Here is a 9906-nt window from a genome sequence, read left to right on the forward strand (position 1 = left end):
TTCTCTTATTGTATTCTGTATTTTTGTTCTTAATCTTTCTTAACAAATTGGTAATCATATACTTTTTTTTCATAGTTCTATGTTGACGTCTACATCTCTGCTAGATCATAGGGACCAAGAGGATAAGGACCACTCTAGAAGAAGACAGCTCACCATCATATTGCATCATCTAGAACACTCCTTGGAACAAAATAATGACTCAACTTATATTTTGTTGAATGAGCTAACTGGTTAATAAAAAGGCAGAACATACTCGTCCCCTGTGCCTTTGCTCATCACTTAGCCTTGCGGTACCAACTTAATAGCTGTGTGACCTTGGATAAATTACAGAACTTCTCTGAGCCTAGGTTTCCTCATCTCTAAGATGTGAATTAAAATAGTACCTACATGTAATCAACTTAGTCTATTTTTCCCCTGCCCAAGATATGGATCCTATTGCAGACCAATGCCTCATAGTGGGAGGTTTGATGGAAGGTGACCCACCTTCCACTGGAGGGAACCCCAAGGTGACAAATCAACCTTTTCCCTGCAACCCCAGCAGCTAAGACACGAGAGTATGACTGAAGTTTAACTAATCAGTTGCCCTTCTGGGACATTGATCCCAAGGGAGTGTTACAAAGAAGAGAAGAGCGTTGAGAGGTTGTTGGTCATGGCTGGGGCAGCTCAGGCAGTGTTGGGTCAGTAGTGGGGCATCCTAACCAGATGGCTCTTGGAGATGACCGTGAGCCATGGCCTATAACCTCCCTCTCCTCATTGCCTGAGCCTTGTCCTCTAATTGCTCTAACACCAATTTTATAGGATACATCAGAGGCATCTAAAATACTCCATTTCTATGCATTAGCCCTTGGTTTCTGTGAGTAGCCACTAGGAACTCTGACTATATAAAATGTTTATGAAGATTAAATGAAATAACGCATTTCAAGAGCACTAGAACTTGGTGCTTGATAAATGCTCAACGAGTGTTCGCTTTTGTGCTGTGCTCACGTGCTTCTGTCTGTTTACCTTTTCCAGATATAAATAAATGAAGAGGATACTATTGTATATGTTGTCTAATGTTCAATTATACAAACAAAATAAAATAATATGACTGAGACACAACAGGTTCTCTGCATAGCTTCAGAGCCACAATAAACATTCAATTATCTGTTTGTTCATTTAGTTAATCTGTCATTCAACAAATATTTACGGGACACCTTCTATGTGTGGCACCCTGTGCTAGACACTAGAAATACTGAGCACTGGACATTCTATGAAGTAAATAGAAAATCAAGACAAGAAGAAAAGATAAAAAGAAGAAAAGTAAGACAAAAAGTTGCAGGGAAGATTGAGGAAACAGCAAACTACATGTCCTGGGAGGGGTCTCTATTACCTCAGTGGATTCTAGCCACACCTACCCAGTGACAATTGCCTTGTTACTTGATGACGTTTGGTCTGGGGAACAAAGCCCTGGACTGGGAAGCATGTCTTGAGTCTGGTCCCAGATCACCACCACCTTGGGCCCCACTTCCTTACCTGTAGCCCATGTCCCCACAGGGATTTGATGAGAAAACATCAAGATAATAAATAGATAATTACTTGAAAATTCTCAAGTTATTGAGACTTCTGTTAGGTCAGCCATGATTATCACTGTTACTAATATTGTAACGAGTGATTTACACTTCTGATATTTCAAAATTTGACATTTTTTTTAGCCTCAAAGTGCACAGTTCTAACGTTTTGACGAATGCTGAAGAAAAAGTTTCTTTCCTTTCTAAACAAAATTTAATGGACATGAAATATACTTTGCCATTTTATGGTGGATTTTAAGAATTTCTATTAAAAGCCTTTTGCTTTTTGGAATATCGAGGATGAAGGAGAATATGTTTAGGTTGTTTTCTGTCCTGAGAAAAGTAAGATCCTTACAGGTAGCCTCCAGTTCAGATTTCAGCATTTTACTGAATCCCCATGAAAAGACACCCAATATCTCTCCAAGTGTCACTGCCCAGGATTTCAGATTCTTGGTGTGCTAGATGATGCCCAGTGTCTTAGACCTGGTTACCAAAACAGTAATTCACGGTGACACAACAGCATGGGCTTACTTTAGCTTAATCTAAAACAAAGAGGAAATGCAAGCTTAAAGGAGGAAAGAAACTTCAACACGATAGAGTCCAGCAGCTTCATTTTACCGACCAGGAAACCAGTCTGAAGATAACAAGCAGCTCCTCCAAGTACCAGTCACAGCAACCCCCTCCTCTCCTCACTTCTCTTCACTGCCCTCCCTCCCCAGCCTCTCCACCACTCCTCATCTCCCTCTTACTCCTGTTATTTCTTTCTCTCTCAGTGGAACCAAGTTGCACCACAGAAAATGCCCTGTGGAAACACGTAGGATTTTAGGGCTTATCATGTGTGAGTTTGGTTCGACTCATTCCTTTCTTCACTGTTCCTTTTATTTTATTCTATTCTATTTTATGTTATTTTTGAGACAGAGCCTTGCTCTGTCACCCAGGCTGCAGTGCAGCGGTCCGAAATCGGCTCAATGCAACCTCCACCTCCCAGGTTCAAGCAATTCTCCTGTCTCAGTTTCCAGAGTAGCTGGTAGTACAGGCACATATCACCACACCCTGCTAATTTTTATGTTTTCAGTAGAGACGAGGTTTCACCATATTGGTCAGGCTTGTCTCGAACTCCTGACATCAGGTGATCCACCCGCCTCCACCTCCCAAAGTGCTGGGATTACAGACGTGAGCCAGCATGCTCGGCCCTCACCATTCCTTCTATAACAGGTAGGCATTAGTCTTTATATTGCTACCACAGTGCCCTAAGTCCTTCTAAATTTTAAACATCAAATCCACTTCCCTGGTCTTTTTGGGGGACAGCTGCTGGGAAATGCATGCACCAAGACACGGGATGGATCTGAGACTCTCTGGCTCTCCCTGTTGTACTCTGAGTTCTGCTGCTGACCTAGGAGGGTAGAACACCTCTAGCATTCGACATGGGAAAGGACCTATTGGATCCATTGCTTAATTGACCCTTACTTCTAAAACAGTGCAAGGGTTCTCATGTCTGTAATTGTGTTAGAAAACCAGCTTCTGCAGTCATCAATCTTCTTAAAGTAATTTAATCAGAACGAATTTGAAAAGACTGCCTCAAACATGGCTGATATACAGGAGATGGAAGACATGTCTTTATTGGGGACCTCGGAAAAGGAAATTCTCTATGCAGTTCACCAGGAAAAAAAGAAAAAAGAATTTCTTTGCTAAACCCTTTATTGTCAGCACTTTTTCCAGTTTCTCCTGAGTCTTTTTCCTTAGATGCTAAGCTTCTTTCTAGACGGAACAGTCAGTTCTCCGGGCTCACCCAGGACAGTGTCCTCTGTGTATACCAGAAAACAAGGGTCCCTTAACATGTGGTTGACAGAGCAAGAAAAATAACTTCGATAAGTTTTCCGTTAAAGGTGTTCTTACTGCGGAAAGAATACACAGCGACATTCAAATTATGGATATTTTCTGCCTACAAAAACTGCCTGTCATGTGACCCAGTTTTTCCACTTTTCGATATCTGTCCTAGAAACACGATTCCACGCAGGAGATAGAAAGTTGTAAAGATTGCCATTCTCACCTTAGTAATAAGAAGAACCTGGATAATCTGCAGAATCATAACTTCTCTTGAGCTTATCGTCAAGCTGACAGCTATCTTTGCAAGGCTGCCAAGTAATCTGGATTCCAAAGACTGACAAAGTGCTCCCAGGAGAGGTGGCGTGTTTCCCTTTAGCATAGCAGAGGAGAAAGAGTTGTTTATAAAAAGGGTAAAGAGAAATCACCAAAATTTCATCAAATGATTAAAGCATGGGCTAGTGGGTCCTTTTGGAATGGCTAGGGGTGGGGAGTCTCTAGCACAAAAAGGAGTTTGCACTCCCTTGCAAGCTCCTTTGCATGAGTCCTGTTGGGTGCTCACAAGACAAATTGGAGTAGGAAGCCAGTAAGAGCCCCCAATGGGTGGTACAGATGAACGTCAACTTCTGCCCCCGACCTGAGTCCTGGCTCCCCGCTGAGTCCCGGCTGCCACCTGCTGGCCTTCACCTCTGACCTGTGGGGATTAGGAGTAGAAGAGAACCTTGCCTCCTCTATCAGGGCTGTGGGTGGTGGAGGGGATTCCTCCAGAGAGGAAGAGAGTGTCTGGCTTAGAGAAGAACAACAAAACCCAAACTGACTTGATTGACTCACCTCTACACTAATCTCTTCTCCATTTCCAGGTATACATAATTATCTCCCCAGTCTCCACTCTTTCACACAGTGTCCACTATTCAATTTTGACATAAGACAATTTTCTTTGAGAAGATTATGAAATACAAAATAGAGCAAGCTAAATATTTTTCAAGAGATAAAGCAATCAACAAAATTGGACTCAGAGATAACCCAGAAGATGAAACTGTTGTACAGCCAAACTGAGGTCTCCTCACCTGGTGCAATAAAACCAGATATCCACATGGAGGTTTTGCAGAAAGGAACTCATTTATCTGCAGGGCACCAAACAGGGAGGACCAAGTGGCTAATGCTCAAATCTCACCCTCCCCAGTGGCTTGCAGGTTAAGGGTTTTAAAGACACAGGTAAATTTCAGGAAGGCAGAAGAAGCTACAGCTACAGGTAAAATTGTAAATTGATACATGGAGGGTATACATTGGTTTTGGCCTAAGAGGGGCGAGATGTCTTGAAGTAAGGGCTTACAGGTCGTGGGCTGATTCAAATATTTTCTGATTTGCAATTGGTTAAGAAAAAGAAGCTTTGTTTAAAAATTTGGGGTCACCAGAAAAGAACCTCAGCTCTGACTTATGGGTGTGACTTTCTCCAGGTCCCTCAGGACGAAATTTGGAACAAAGAGCGGTGGTCAGAGTTCAGTCTTCAGTTCCCCCTTATCTGAGGTCTATGTGCCAATGGTGGTGGGGGTCCTTGGTGGGGATCTGGGTTTCTGAAAGACAACTCAGGGACATATGTTAAGATGCTATCTTCAGTTTCTGTTTTTTTTTTTTTGAGGCGGTGTCTCGCTCTGTCGCCCGGACTGGAGTGCAGTGGCCGGATCTCAGCTCACTGCAAGCTCCGCCTCCCGGGTTCCCGCCATTCTCCTGCCTCAGCCTCCCGAGTAGCTGGGACTACAGGCGCCCGCCACCTCGCCCGGCTAGTTTTTTGTATTTTTAGTAGAGACGGATCTTCAGTTTCTATAGGGAAAGCAAACGTCTCTGGCCTCTAACTTCCTTGACTATTGTTTTAGGCTACCTTGCTTATCAAGCTACTTCCTTATTTCTCACGGCTAGCTAGATACCTGGAATTTCCCTTGAAGGAACTCAGGGTTTTCCTTTATTTTCATGCTTGTGGGCCCGCTAGACAACTTTAAGGTAACTATTTATTAATGTGTTAAATGCTGTGATGGAAAAGGTGGATGGCGTACATGAAGTTTATATCAACCAATGGGTAAGGGTTGATTATTCAGCATATATTGCTGGAAAAATTCATTATTCAAAAAACTTTTTAGAGTTCTATCTCACTAAGTGTGTCAAAATTAATATAATCTGGATTAAAGAAATTAAGTATAAAAATAATCGATGTAAACTGGAAAAATAATGGAATATTTCAAACTATTGGATAAGGAATGAGATTTTAAACAGAAAACAATGAAAGAAACAAAATATTTCTTATGTAATAACATAAAATGCACAGCTTTTATTCCTCAAATAACATCATAAGTAATAATATAAGCAAGTAAATTGTGAACATCTGCTGCAACGTGATGCAGTCTGCTGTCTTCAGGAGACTCACTTAACACATAAGTCCTCATGTACTTAAAGTAAAGGGGTGAGAAAAGATGTTCCATGCAAATGGACACCAAAAGTGAGCAGGATTCACTATTCTTATATCAGGCAAAACAAACTTTAAAGTGACAGTAGTTAAAAAAGACAAAGAGTGACACTATATAATGATAAAAGAAATACTCCAACAGGGAAATATCACAATTCTAAATACAAATGCACCTAACACCGGAAATCCCACATTTACAAAGCAATTACTACTAGACCTAAGAAATGAGACAGACAGCAACACAGTAATAGTAGGGGACTTCAATACTCCACTGGCAGCACTAGGCAGGTCATCAAGACAGAAAGTCAACAAAGAAACAATAGACTTAAACTATACCCTATAAAAAAATGGACTTAATATATTTACAGAACATTCTACCTAAAAACTGCAGAATATGCATTCTATTCATCAGCACATAGAACCTTCTCGAAGATAGGCTATATGATGGGCCACAAAACAAGTCTTAGTAAATTTAAGAAAATCAAAATTATATCAAGTATTCTGTCAGATCACAGTGTAATAAAATTGGAAATCAACTCCAAAAAAATCCCTCAAAACCATGCAAAATACATGGAAATTAAATAACCCGCTCCTGATGATTGTTGGGTTAACAATGAAATCAAGATGGAAATTAAAAAATTCTTTTTAAAATTTCTTCTAAACTGAATGATAATAGTGACATAGCCTATCAGAACCTCTGGGATACAGCAAAAGTGTTGCAAAGAGGAAAGTTCATGGCATTAAATGCCTACATCAAAAAGTCTAAAAGAGCTCAAATAGACAACCTAAGGTCATACCTCATGGAACTGGAGAAACAAAATACATCCAAATCCAAACCTAGCAGAAGAAAAGATATAACAAAGATCAGAGCAGAACTAAATTAAATTGAAACAAGAAAAAAATTACAAAAGATAAATGAAACAAAAAGCTGGTTATTTGAAAAGATAAATAAGATTGATAGACCATTTGCAAGATTAACCAGGCAGAGAGAAGATTCAAATAAGCTCAATTAGAAATGAAACGGGAGATGTTACAACTGATAACACAGAAATACAAAAGATTATTTAAGGCTACTATGAACACCTTATGTGTATAAGCTAGAAAACTTAGATGAGATGGATAAATTCCTGGAAATATACAACCCTCCTAGCCAGGAAGCTTAGAAACTCTGAACAGACCAATAACAAGCAGCAAGACTGAAATGGTAATTTTAAAAATTGCCAACAAAAAATGTCCAGGACCAGATGGATTCACAGTTGAATTCCATCAGACATTCAAAGAAGAATTAGTACCAATTCTATTGACACTATTCCAAAAGATAGAGAAAGAGGGATTCCTCCCTAAATCATTCTATGAAGTCAGTATCACCCTAATACCAAAACCAGGGAAGGACATAACAAAAAAAAGAAAACTATAGACCAATATCCCTGATGAATGTAGATGCAAAAATCCTCAACAAAATACTAGTAAACCAAATCCAGCAGCATATCAAAAAGACAAGTCAGGGGGCGGAGCAAGATGGCCGAATAGGAACAGCTCCAGTCTCCAACTCCCAGCGCGAGTAACACAGAAGACCGGTGATTTCTGCATTTTCAACTGAGGTACTGGGGTCATCTCTCTAGGGAGTGCGGACAATCGGTGCTGGTCAGCTGCTGCAGCCTGACCAGCGTGAGCTGAAGCAGGGCGAGGCATCGCCTCACTGGAAGCGCAAGGGGGAAGGAAATCAGTTTTCCTAGCCAGGGGAACTGAGACACATAACACCTGGAAAATCGCGTAACTCCCACCCCAATACTGCGCTTTAAGGAAACAGGCACACCAGGAGAATATATCCCACACCTGGCCGGGAGGGTCCCACGCCCACGGAGCCTCCCTCACTGCTAACACAGCAATCTGCGGCGATCTATCCGCAAGGCAGCAGCGAGGCTGGGGGAGGGGCGCCCGCCATTGCTGAGGCTTAAGTAGGTAAACAAAGCCGCTGGGAAGCTCGAACTGGGTGGAGCTCACAGCAGCTCAAGGAAACCTGCCTGTCTCTGTAGACTCCACCTCTGGGGACAGCCCACAGCTGAGGTCCAATAGGGAAAGCAGCGGGGGCGGTGCAGAGGCGAACGACTCTGTCTGACAGCTTTGGGGAGAGCCGTGGATCTCCCAACGCGGAGGTGAGATCCGAGAACGGACAGACTGCCTGCACAGGTGGGTCCCTGACCCCTGAGTAGCCTAGCTGGGAGACATCCCCCACTAGGGGCAGTCTGACACCCCACACCTCACAGGGTGGAGTCATCCTTGAGAGGAAACTTCCAAAGGAAGAATCAGACAGGTACACTCGCTGCTCAGCAATATTCTATCTTTGGCAACCTCTGCTGCTGATACCCAGGCAAACAGGGTCTGGAGTGGACCTCAAGCAATCTCCAACAGACCAACAGACAGTCCTTCTGACTGTCAGACGGAAAACTATCAAACAGGAAAGGACACCTATACCAAAACCCCATCAGTACGTCACCATCATCAAAGACCAGAGACAGATAAAACCACAAAGATGGGGAAAAAGCAGGGCAGAAAAGCTGGAAATTCAAAAAATAAGAGCGCATCTCCCCCTGCAAAGGAGCGCAGTCCATCGCCAGCAACGGATCAAAGCTGGTCAGAGAATGACTTTGACGAGATGAGAGAAGAAGGCTTCAGTCCATCAAACTTCTCAGAGCTAAAGGAGGAATTACGTACCCAGCGCAAAGAAACTAAAAATCTTGAAAAAAAAGTGGAAGAATTGACAGCTAGACTAATTAATGCAGAGAAGATCATAAACGAAATGACAGAGATGAAAACCATGACACGAGAAATACGTGACAAATGCACAAGCTTCAGTAACCGACTCGATCAACTGGAAGAAAGAGTATCAGCGATTGAGGATCAAATGAATGAAATGAAGCGAGAAGAGAAACCAAAAGAAAAAAGAAGAAAAAGAAATGAACAAAGCCTGCAAGAAGTATGGGATTATGTAAAAAGACCAAATCTACGTCTGATTGGGGTGCCTGAAAGTGAGGGGGAAAATGGAACCAAGTTGGAAAACACTCTTCAGGATATCATCCAGGAGAACTTCCCCAACCTAGTAGGGCAGGCCAACATTCAAATTCAGGAAATACAGAGAACGCCACAAAGATACTCCTCCAGAAGAGCAACTCCAAGACACATAATTGCCAGATTCACAAAGTTGAAATGAAGGAAAAAATCTTAAGGGCAGCCAGAGAGAAAGGTCGGGTTACCCACAAAGGGAAGCCCATCAGACTAACAGCAGATCTCTCGGCAGAAACTCTACAAGCCAGAAGAGAGTGGGGGCCAATATTCAACGTTCTTAAAGAAAAGAATTTTCAACCCAGAATTTCATATCCAGCCAAACTAAGTTTCATCAGTGAAGGAGAAATAAAATCCTTTACAGATAAGCAAATGCTTAGAGATTTTGTCACCACCAGGCCTGCCTTACAAGAGACCCTGAAGGAAGCCCTAAACATGGAAAGGAACAACCGGTACCAGCCATTGCAAAAACATGCCAAAATGTAAAGACCATCAAGGCTAGGAAGAAACTGCATCAACTAATGAGCAAAATAACCAGTTAATATCATAATGACAGGATCAAGTTCACACATAACAATATTAACCTTAAATGTAAATGGACTAAATGCTCCAATGAAAAGACACAGACTGGCAAACTGGATAAAGAGTCAAGACCCATCACTCTGCTGTATTCAGGAGACCCATCTCACATGCAGAGACATACATAGGCTCAAAATAAAGGGATGGAGAAAGATCTACCAAGCAAATGGAGAACAAAAAAAAGCAGGGGTTGCAATCCTAGTCTCTGATAAAACAGACTTTAAACCATCAAAGATCAAAAGAGACAAAGAAGGCCATTACATAATGGTAAAGGGATCAATTCAACAGGAAGAGCTAACTCTCCTAAATATATATGCACCAATACAGGAGCACCCAGATTCATAAAGCAAGTCCTTAGAGACCTACAAAGAGACTTAGACTCCCATACAATAATAATGGGAGATTTCAACACTCCACTGTCAACATTAGACAGAT

Source organism: Trachypithecus francoisi, unplaced genomic scaffold (genome assembly GCF_009764315.1).
Source record: "Trachypithecus francoisi isolate TF-2019V2 unplaced genomic scaffold, Tfra_2.0 Lachesis_group15, whole genome shotgun sequence".
Lineage (NCBI taxonomy): Eukaryota > Metazoa > Chordata > Mammalia > Primates > Cercopithecidae > Trachypithecus > Trachypithecus francoisi.